The sequence below is a fragment of the Gavialis gangeticus genome, unplaced genomic scaffold (assembly GCF_001723915.1).
Source record: "Gavialis gangeticus isolate Ggan-Ray unplaced genomic scaffold, GavGan_comp1, whole genome shotgun sequence".
In the NCBI taxonomy this organism is placed as follows: Eukaryota; Metazoa; Chordata; order Crocodylia; family Gavialidae; genus Gavialis; species Gavialis gangeticus.
Window position 1 is genome coordinate 165,675,139 of NW_017728992.1, and position 9,542 is coordinate 165,684,680.

A 9,542-nucleotide genomic window follows, 5' to 3' on the forward strand; every position below is an offset into this window, starting at 1 on the left:
CGGGGCCGGGGCGCGCGGCGTGCAGCGCTCGCAGAGCCGGAGCAGCCTGTCCGCCTCCTTCGAGGCGCTCGCCGGCTACTTTCCCTGCATGAACTCCCTGGAGGAGGACGACGGAGGTGAGCGGCCGCGTCTGTCCCCGCGGGCTGAGCCGGGCGCGCCGAGAAGTTGAGCCGGGGGGACAGGGACAGGGACGGGAGCGGGGCCGGGGCCGGCCCCGTGTAGACAGGACGACTCCTCTCCCGGGAGCGCCGGCCGCCGCGAGCTCCGGCTCCCAGCCTCGGCACCCCTGGCGCTTCCCAGGGCAGTGCCGGCCTCTCCTCCTCCTGGTCTGAGCCCCTCCATTTCAGACCAGCAGGGATCCGGTTTAAAGCCTGTGCCTGCTTGACGTCCTCCTCCGGACAGTACGGGGATAGGCGAGACAAAGCCGGCAGGTCCCGACTCCGACAGATCCCTTCTGCGGAGGTCCAGAGTCCATTGAATTCAACGACAGTATTTGCACACATGGGGTGGCCTCGTGTATGTTACTGGCACTGTAGGTCCATCTTGCCCAGTACGCTGTGTCACCCGGTGGCAGAGAGCGGGGGCTGAAAGGGCTGCCCCGGTTCCTCTGCCACTTGCAGCCTCCAGCAGCTAAGGTCTAGGATGGTCTCATTCAGAGGCTGTACCACTAATCCCATGGTCAATACTTATGAAGCCCCTTTCCTCCAAGAATTTGTCCGAACCCTTTTTTGGATCTGGTTAAATAGTCAGCTTCCGTAATATCAGGTGGCGGTGACTTTCATACTTTTTTGCATTAGTTAAACTTGCTACCTGCTCGTTTCCTTATATGACCCCTAGATCTTGTAGTGTGAGAGAGAGTAAATCCCTAGTTACTGTCTCTTCACCATTTAGTATTTTGCAAACTCTTATCCTATTCTCCCCTCAGAGCTTTACATGAAAAGTAATAGAAATGCATTTTCTTAAATAGCAATAGTAATTAAATCCAGCTCACACTTGATTGTGATTAAAACAAGATTAGTATAACAGAAAATCAAGCTTTTTTTTTTTTTTTTTTGCTTTTTCAGAAGTCAGTTAGCATTTTGAGAGTAGGTACAGAAAAAGCATATGTGCTTAAGTGCAATACCAAATCTGCCTTCACTGAAGGCAAATTGGCATAAGGCATTTTAACAGTTTCACATGAAGAACAAATTTGCATTCTGGTTGTTATTTTTTCAAGAAGACTATAAGGGTTTGAACAATAGTAAGTGTCAGTTTTGGTAGGTCAATAGAAGTATAAAATTAAGAGATGCATTTCTTAAAGGTTAATAAACAAATATGCATCAGGCATATTTATGTGTACATCATATATTCTCAATATCAAGTGCATACATATACACGCAGCACTTGCTACAGTTAGCACTAGATCTCATGCTTGGCACAGGTGCACCTAATGCAAAAGGTACCAGGTTCAGGAAATCCCATCCCCCACCCTTAGCGTAGCCCAGGAGTTTTCCAGATAAATGATACAAACAGGAAGTCTCCCTCTTAGGATGACAAACCCACACAAATGTCCTTTCTGGAGTATTCTTAGTCCACATATCTTTGAATTGAACTGACTAACCTGCATGGTTGCTCTGTCTGTATGGATCTAATTTGGAAGTATTTTCAGAAGGAATCAAAGTGTAAATTAGTATCATTTAACATTATTATTTCTAATTAATTGTTATCAATTGTTAAGTGCCGTGTTTGAGAAACTGCAGCAGAATGAAAATAGTTTGTAGAAAAATAAAATTAGGCCCTGATTCGGCTGTGCTGAAAGGTAGTGAAGAAGGATGGGGAATGGGAACCAGTTGCAGCTCATTCAAAGGTACCTGACCCCCAGTGTAATGGAAATCCTACCAGTGGGCAGCCCTAACTTACAACACTGGGAATTTACACCAGTGAAGGACTGCGTGTAGCAAAGCTGTGCTTCACTTCACCTTTTCCTGTGTTACCCCAACATTCCCGTGTCACAATACCTCCAGCCGTGCCATTCCTATCCTTATCCTGACTTGGGGGAAGGTGTAGTTGTCTCTGTCAGTTCCAGGTTCTCTCATGCAAGGGAAGCTGCTTTGTGTAACTTAGCAGGCTGGAAAATCTAGCCCTTGGTTTGTATGTAACAAATAAAATATATTGCTGAGATATTGTGATTGACATAAATAAGATATGAGATTCTGAGCAGCTTTTACAGTATATAGAGAACTTTATATTTCCATAAGCTGTAATATATTACTGATCTGTGTGAACCCCGGAATTGCAGCCAGCCTTATTTATTTTGACTTTCATTATTATTCTCATCTAAGGTACAGCTCACTAAAAACATTAGAAGCTAGTTCTAGGTTAGACCAATTGGAAGAAAAATTTTTGCAGGATGCACATGCAGGAATAGAGATCCATGAATTGAGATCCATACAGTAATAGAACAAAGGATGAACAGTACGGCAACTTTACCAAAGGAATTGTTGTAGCATTACTGTGTCACATTCACCGACAGGAAAAGGTAGTTTCTATTGCAATATGAAGCCTAGCAGTCATTCATATTTAGAATAAAATTAAATCACATATAATGCCGAGGAAAAGTGAAGTGAGGGTAGCTGTGTGCTCTAGTCTCATATCTAGCTGCCAAACCCAAACTTTATGGTTAATATTCTGGCCCAACTAAAATTAATGAGAGTATTTGCATTGATTTCAAAGCATTGAAAAATTAATTCTGTGAGTTCAGCTTGTTAGACATCTTGGCCAGTTAGACATTACACTTTTACCGGTATAAATGATCAGAAACCAATCTATTCTTGTAATAGAACAGAAGTTCAGTGCATAAAACCGGTCTATACCCGTAACAGAGCAGACGTTCAGCGCACACAGCCTGATTTAAAAATGGTGGAACCTGGTCTAAGATTTGCTCCCCCACCAAAGGGTGAGCATGTGTTTTGTTTGCTACTGACCCAAACTATGCTGCGTACAGAAAACCATGTAACTTAAATGATTCCTCCTCAGGCTTTCTGAACGTCTGTACCTAGCCTCTGTTAGGGGCTCGTCCAGTCACAGTGTGAGATTCTGTCATGATGTAAAAATGACAGGTTATGGATATTTCTGGGCAACCATGCACCCAAACTCTATCGATTTAACTTCCTAATTCCTGTAGAAATGTATATTTCTGTGTACCACCAAGAGTATAGGCACAGGAGAATATCACCTGTGTGAAGAGGTATGTTTAGAGAGTGATGTCATAGAATAAATGTTCGTTTTATGTACAGGAATGGTATAGGAAGAATGGCAACTGCCTGACATGTATTTGTGAGAGAAAAACAGCATTACAGACAGTTTTGGCTCATTAATGGCACTTTTTTGAGGAGAAGATTAAGTCAGAGCCTACCCAGATTCTGTTCTCCTTACCTGTAGTACATTTTCCCCCAGCATTTACTTTGGATGCTGAACTTTTGCTTCATATTCTGAATTGCATTGGCATGGTGGCATGGGTTTTCAGAACTTCAACCATAAACATGCTACTTGTAGCCTCACCCACACAGATGTGAGCCCCCAAAAGGGAAGAATTAGAAGTATACTGGCTTCCCAGTTGAAAAAAATGGCCAAAGTTTTCACTTACGTATCTTTGTATTCTACAGGAATGATGTTTCTGTAATAATGAAACTTAACATTAAAGGAGGTAGGCTTTCTCACACAGGCTCCATGCAAATGCTTAAAGCATTTCAGGAGAAAATTTATTATCCTTTTAGATGTAAATTAATTCAGAAAGAACTGGAAAGCCTCCCTGTCACCCAGCATGTTGAAAAACAAAAGGCAATTTAGAAAAGCCACAAAATGTTCTTCTGCCTAAAGCACCCTTGCCAAAAAAATGGATGAATTAGCTGTGTTAACTTAAAAGATTTATCAGTGTTTTTAAGGTTTATGTCTTCAAATGAAATGCAATGCTGTAGAAAGTTAGAAAAATATGATCAGAGTCCATAGCAGTGTTACTAAGGGATGCATTGAACAAGAACAGCTTTTTTGGAAGAGTTGGTTCAGTCCAACACCAGTTGAAAAGAGTGGGAGTGCTACCATGGACTTTGACAGTGAGACTAGGATAAGGCTCATGCATCACTTGAGTAAATGAATAACTACTCACTTGAGGAACCCAGTTGAATTCAGTGCCATTGTTCACACATTGGTAAATTCTCTGGGATTAGAACTGTGCAATTCTTAGGTCATATTCTTATGTATAGGGTGCTGGTTCATTTTTTCCCCCCCTCTCTCGGTCTGTGGAGGATACAATAATAAATAGGATAATTCAAACAGAAATGGAAAATGAAAGAACAACCAAAAATCATTTTACATGACAGTTGTTAGAGGAAACAGAATCTTGACTCAGACTTAATCTATACTTTAAAATTATCCTCTTGTAAAGAGCAGGGGAATAGCGAGAGTAGACAGCGGTGAGGAAGATGCATGTTCCTGGAGGAACTGGAATAGCTTTGGGCCATCATGATGGGGATAATATTTCTTATGTAGAATGCCTATAGAAATGATCAAGGGAGAAAATGTAACAAGGGAGCACAGCCACTGTGAGAAAGCTATCAGATATGAAAGAGAGAGCTTTATTTTGCAAGCCTGTAGAAATACAGAACTGCAGCTCATGTCAGTCAGAAGGTGTTCACCTTGCATCCCTTGTAACAGTGGGTCACTTGCTGCAGAAGGGGAGTTTGCTTTGAATGGGTTTATATGACCTGTAAATTATACCTGGGGCACCACTGTAGTGTTGTTACAGGGTACCCAGAAGCACTGAATCAGTACATATCTCTGTTATTCAAGATCTAGCACCCCAGTGCTCATGACTATTTCAGTTTTCTTGATGTCTCCAAGACAGAGGTCTTGTTTGGCAGTTTACATCTCTGCCTCAATCCCCAAGTATATTTGGATACTATGTTGATGGGTGTCTAGATGGCTAGATAGATCATTTTAAGAAGTTGTTAAGAAACAGTTTTATGGATTCTAGCCAAACTAGAAGTGTGACCGGAACACAAACTTGCACATCTAGAAGGAGAACCAATGAAGACAATTAGAAAAGCCTGTTTGAAAGCTGAGACTGTTAGAGGCAGAGAATAGAATCATAGAAAATAAAGGTTGGAAGGGACCTCAGGTGGTCATCTAGTCCAACCCCCTGCTCAAAGCAGGACCAGCCCCAACTAGATCATCCAAGTTGTTAAGGCTTTGTCTAGCCAGGTCTTCAAAACTTCCAGTGATGGAGGGTTCACAACCTCTCTGGTTGTGAACCCTCCATCTGCTTTACTACCTGCCCTCCCAGTGAGAGCTTTCCGTAGTATCAAACCTAACCCCCCCTTGCTGCAATATGAGACCATTGCCCCTTGTTCTCTCATCTGCCATCACTGAGAACAGTCCAGCTTCATCCTCTTTGGAACCACCCTTCACGTAGTTGAAGGCTGCTATTATATCCTCTCTCAGTCTTCTCTTCTTCAGACTAAATATGCTCAATTCCCTCAGCTGCTCCTCAGAAATCATCTGCCCTACCCTCTAATCATTTCTGTTACCTTCTGCTGGACTCTTTCCTATTTGTCTGCTTCCTTTGTGTAGTGGGGAGCCCAAGACTGGAGCCAGTACTCAAGATCTGGCCTCACCAGTGCTGAATAGAGGGGAAGAATTACTTCCCTCATTCTGCTGGCAACACTCCTACTTATGCAGCCCAGTATGCTGTTAGCCCTTTTTGCAGCAAGAGCGCAGTGCTGCCTCATGTTCAGTTTACTGTCCACTGTAACCCCCAAGTCCTTTTCTGCAGAGCTGCTGCCTAGCCAGTCAGTCCCCAGGCTGTAGCAGTGCATGGGATTCTTCTGTCCTAAGTGCAGGAATTTGCACTTGTCCTTATTGAACTTCATGAGATTTCTTTTTGTCCAATCCTCTGAGGTCTCTCAATCCTAGCCTATCCCCCAGCATATCTACAACTCCCCCCAGCTTGGTTTCATTTGCAGACTTGCTGAGGGTGCACTCCATCCCATCTTCCAGATTGCTGATGAAGATATTGAACAAAACTAGCCCTAGGACTGACCCTTGGGCACTCTACTTGATACCGGCTGCCAACTAGACATTGAGCCATTGACTACTACTCTCTGAGCCCAACAATCCAGCCAGTGCTTTGTCCACCTTCCAGACCATTCACCCAATCTGTAGTTCCTGCTTAATTGTGAGAATGTTGTGGGAGACTCTGTGCGCACAGCAGGGGCCTGAGTGCCAGAGCTGCTGCAGAGACAGGTTGCGCGTAGGCAGGTAAGGCGCTGTGCGAGAGACATTCTGGCCTGCTGGGTACTGGGCACCTTTGCAAAAGTAGCTTCTCCCTGGCGGCCACGGGAACTCAGCTACACAGGGCCCACTGGTGCTGAGGCAGCGGTGTGCTCTGGGGCCCCAAAGTGCCTGGCACCACTGTCTACACTAGAGTCCACCCCGCCTGTCCAGGATGGCAGCATGGGCTGTGGGTAGGAGCTGTGGGTGAGCGGATGACGTGTGGGAATAAGGTGGTTGCCACCATTTTCATCGGGGGCAGAGGCAGAAGGAATGTGTGTGTGTGTTTATAAACGTAAGACAAACAAAAAAAAAAAGGTTTATTAATGTCAGTAGTCTAAAATGCCTTGCACTATTACTAAATATTGGTTATCAGATCGGAATTGGCAAGATATGGTTGGTTAATCATTGGCTATTAGCGTTGGCCAAGAAAATCTTTTATCAGTGTACCCCTAATATTTGTCCTTTTCCAGTCCTCTGGAACCTCACCCAGTTGCCACAAATTTTCAAAGATAATGGCCAGTGACCCAGCAATCACATTGCCCAACTCCCTCAGCACGCTCAGGTGCATTGCATCTGGCCCCATAGACTTGTACACGTCCAGCTTTTCTAAATAGTCCCTAACCTGTTTTTTTGCCACTGTTGGCTATTCCCCTTCTCTCTAAATTGTGCTGCCAGGTGAAATAGTCTGGGAGCTGGCTTGGCCTGTGAAGCCTAAGGTGAAAAAGGCATTGAGCACTTCAGCCTTTTCCATATCATCTCTCACTAGATTGCCTCCCCCATTCAGTAAGGGACCCACACTTTCCTTGATCCTTGTCTTGTTGCTGACATACTTGTAGAAAGCAGAAACTCTTCTTTTTGCCCTTCGTGTCCCTTGCTAGCTGCAACTCCAGTTGTGCTTTGGCCTTCTTGATTTCATCCCTGCATGCCTGAGCAATGCTCTTATATTCTTCCCTAGTTGTTTGTCCAAGTTTCCACTTCTTGTAAGCTTCCTTTTTGTAATTTAGCTTACTGAAGAGTTCCCTGCTAAGCCAAGCTGGTCTTCTGCCATACTTGCTAGTCTTCCTGCTCATTGAGATGGTTCCTTCCTGAGCCCTCAATAAAGTTTCTTTGAAGTACAGCCAGTTCTCCTAGACTCCTTTCTCCCTCAGACAGGCCTCCAAGAGGATCCTGCCCATCAGTTCTCTGAGTGAGTTGAAGTCCAGAGTCCTTGTTCTGCTGTTCTCCTTCCTTTCTTTTCTCAGGATCATAAACTCAATTTGACTCTGACTGATACTCCAACAAGTATACTCCAACTTGACTCTAATGTGCCCAAAGAAAGTTCTAAAACTGTATTCCTTTTTTCTTTGTCTGTGTTAGATGACATTTGGACCATGGCTGTATTATAACCAGAGATGTGATTATTATACATGTAGTTATACCTGAGCTTGCTCAGATAACAGAGCAGTGATGCTATAGAACAGTGGTCTCCCTTTTTAAGTAGATCACCTTTGGCATTTAAAAGCAATCCAAGATCTACTGTGCGCTGCCCTCCCTGCCGCCTCCCCAACAGGTAAGTCTATGGGGAGGGGAGGGTGGGGAGCAGATCAAGGCATAGGGAGAAAAAAATATTTGGGTGTACGCCTCCCCAGCAGGTAAGTCCCACCCAGATGGGGCCCCATTCAACTTACGCTTGCTCCTGCCTCTGCAGCACTGTCCCTCAGCGCGGGGCCCTTGATCTAGCCCCTGTCCCTTCCCTCCCCCACAGACTGACCTGCTGGGCTGGGGCACATGTATGCATGCACGTGGGCTCTCAGCCCCTCACCCCAGCCTCGGATCGAGTCCAAGAGGCTCCAGAATCTGCCGCAAGAGGCTCTGAGATCTACTGATGGATGAAGATCCACTATAGAAGTGGTGACTATAGAAGCTTGGATGTCACTTGTGAATACTTGCCAAGGACTCTGTGTGACTGACACCATGCCATCACAAGTTTTGCTGCTCTATCTACCCAAGCTAGTTATAGTTAGACATATCCCATAGAGTAGTAAAATGTGTTACTGCTTCAAATAGAGATGACAGTATAAGGTGGTTAGTCAGCCCTGCACTAGAGCATGAGAGAATTTTGAGAATTAAACTATGGCAAAAGGGGTTTGTTGAAATAATGTTCTTTTTGTTGGGATAATGTAGTTATTCCTTTGTTATCTCACCTGCAAAAATAGGCCTCAGAACTGTTTAATTGGTGAAATCCCAGTAGTGCCATTCAGCAACTTGCCTAGATCCGTGTCTCTAAGTCTAAGGTATATCAGTTAGAGTGAATTATATCAACATGTTTGCTACATCATTAAAAAATGTTACATGGGCCCAGGGGTTAATGTGATATAGTGCTCTTTTGCAGTCCCCAAATAAACAATAGTTAACTAGAGGTTGGCTTTACTGTGAATGTTAAATATTTAGAATATATCATTTGCAAATTTGGATAATATAAGTACAAAAAATGATTATTAAAAGGCAGGATTTTTTCTAAATATGTACTACATTTACAGTTTAAAGAATGTATACTAAACTTGACATTATACAGAATTCTTATTATTAACGAGGACGTGAGACTATACTGTATAAAGTGTCTATATGCATAAACAATATAAGTTGGAAATGAAATATCACTTAAACCAGGGGTTCTCAAACTTTGTGATACTGTGACCCTGAGTGCTGGATGGTGGTGGTGGGAGACGGGGAGCTTGCACGCGGCAGCTGCCACTGCTGCCATCCACCACTCCATGCCACCGTGCGTCGCTTCCCCACACCGCAGTGCGTACCCCCTGGGAAGTTTGCGGCCCCCTTTTAAGTTGCTCGCAACCCCCCAGAGGGGTTGCAACCCACAGTTTGAAACCCCCTGACTTAAACTATCTTTACTTACGTATGATTGATATGTTACCTCTGTCAGAATTGACCAGGAGTTGAAAGATTTGAGTGATAAGTACATCCCTAATCAAATCTATTAGAGGTGCAACTTTGCCTCTGTCTTCCTCAGTAAGGACCAGAACTGCCACCTCCCTGCTGGGCCCCCTTCAGGCCCCGTGGGAGGCTCACCTGGGCCTAGGGTGAGTGAGGATTTAGTTAGGGAGCTTCTGGAGGGGCTGGACATTTTTAAGTCAGCCGGCCCGGATGATCTTCACCCTAGAGTCCTAAAGGAACTGGCTGGGGTCATTGCAAGTCCCCTGGCACGGCTTTATGAACACTCGTGGTGCTCTGGAGAG

At 44.4% G+C, this 9,542-nt stretch overlaps 1 protein-coding gene across 1 annotated transcript in view; it reads left to right on the forward strand.

The window, feature by feature from the left end:
- The window catches only part of RIMS2 (regulating synaptic membrane exocytosis 2), a 1,108,253-nt gene that overhangs the window by 1,083,298 nt on the left and 15,413 nt on the right, over positions 1-9,542 (forward strand). The gene's annotated exons all lie outside the window — the stretch shown is intronic.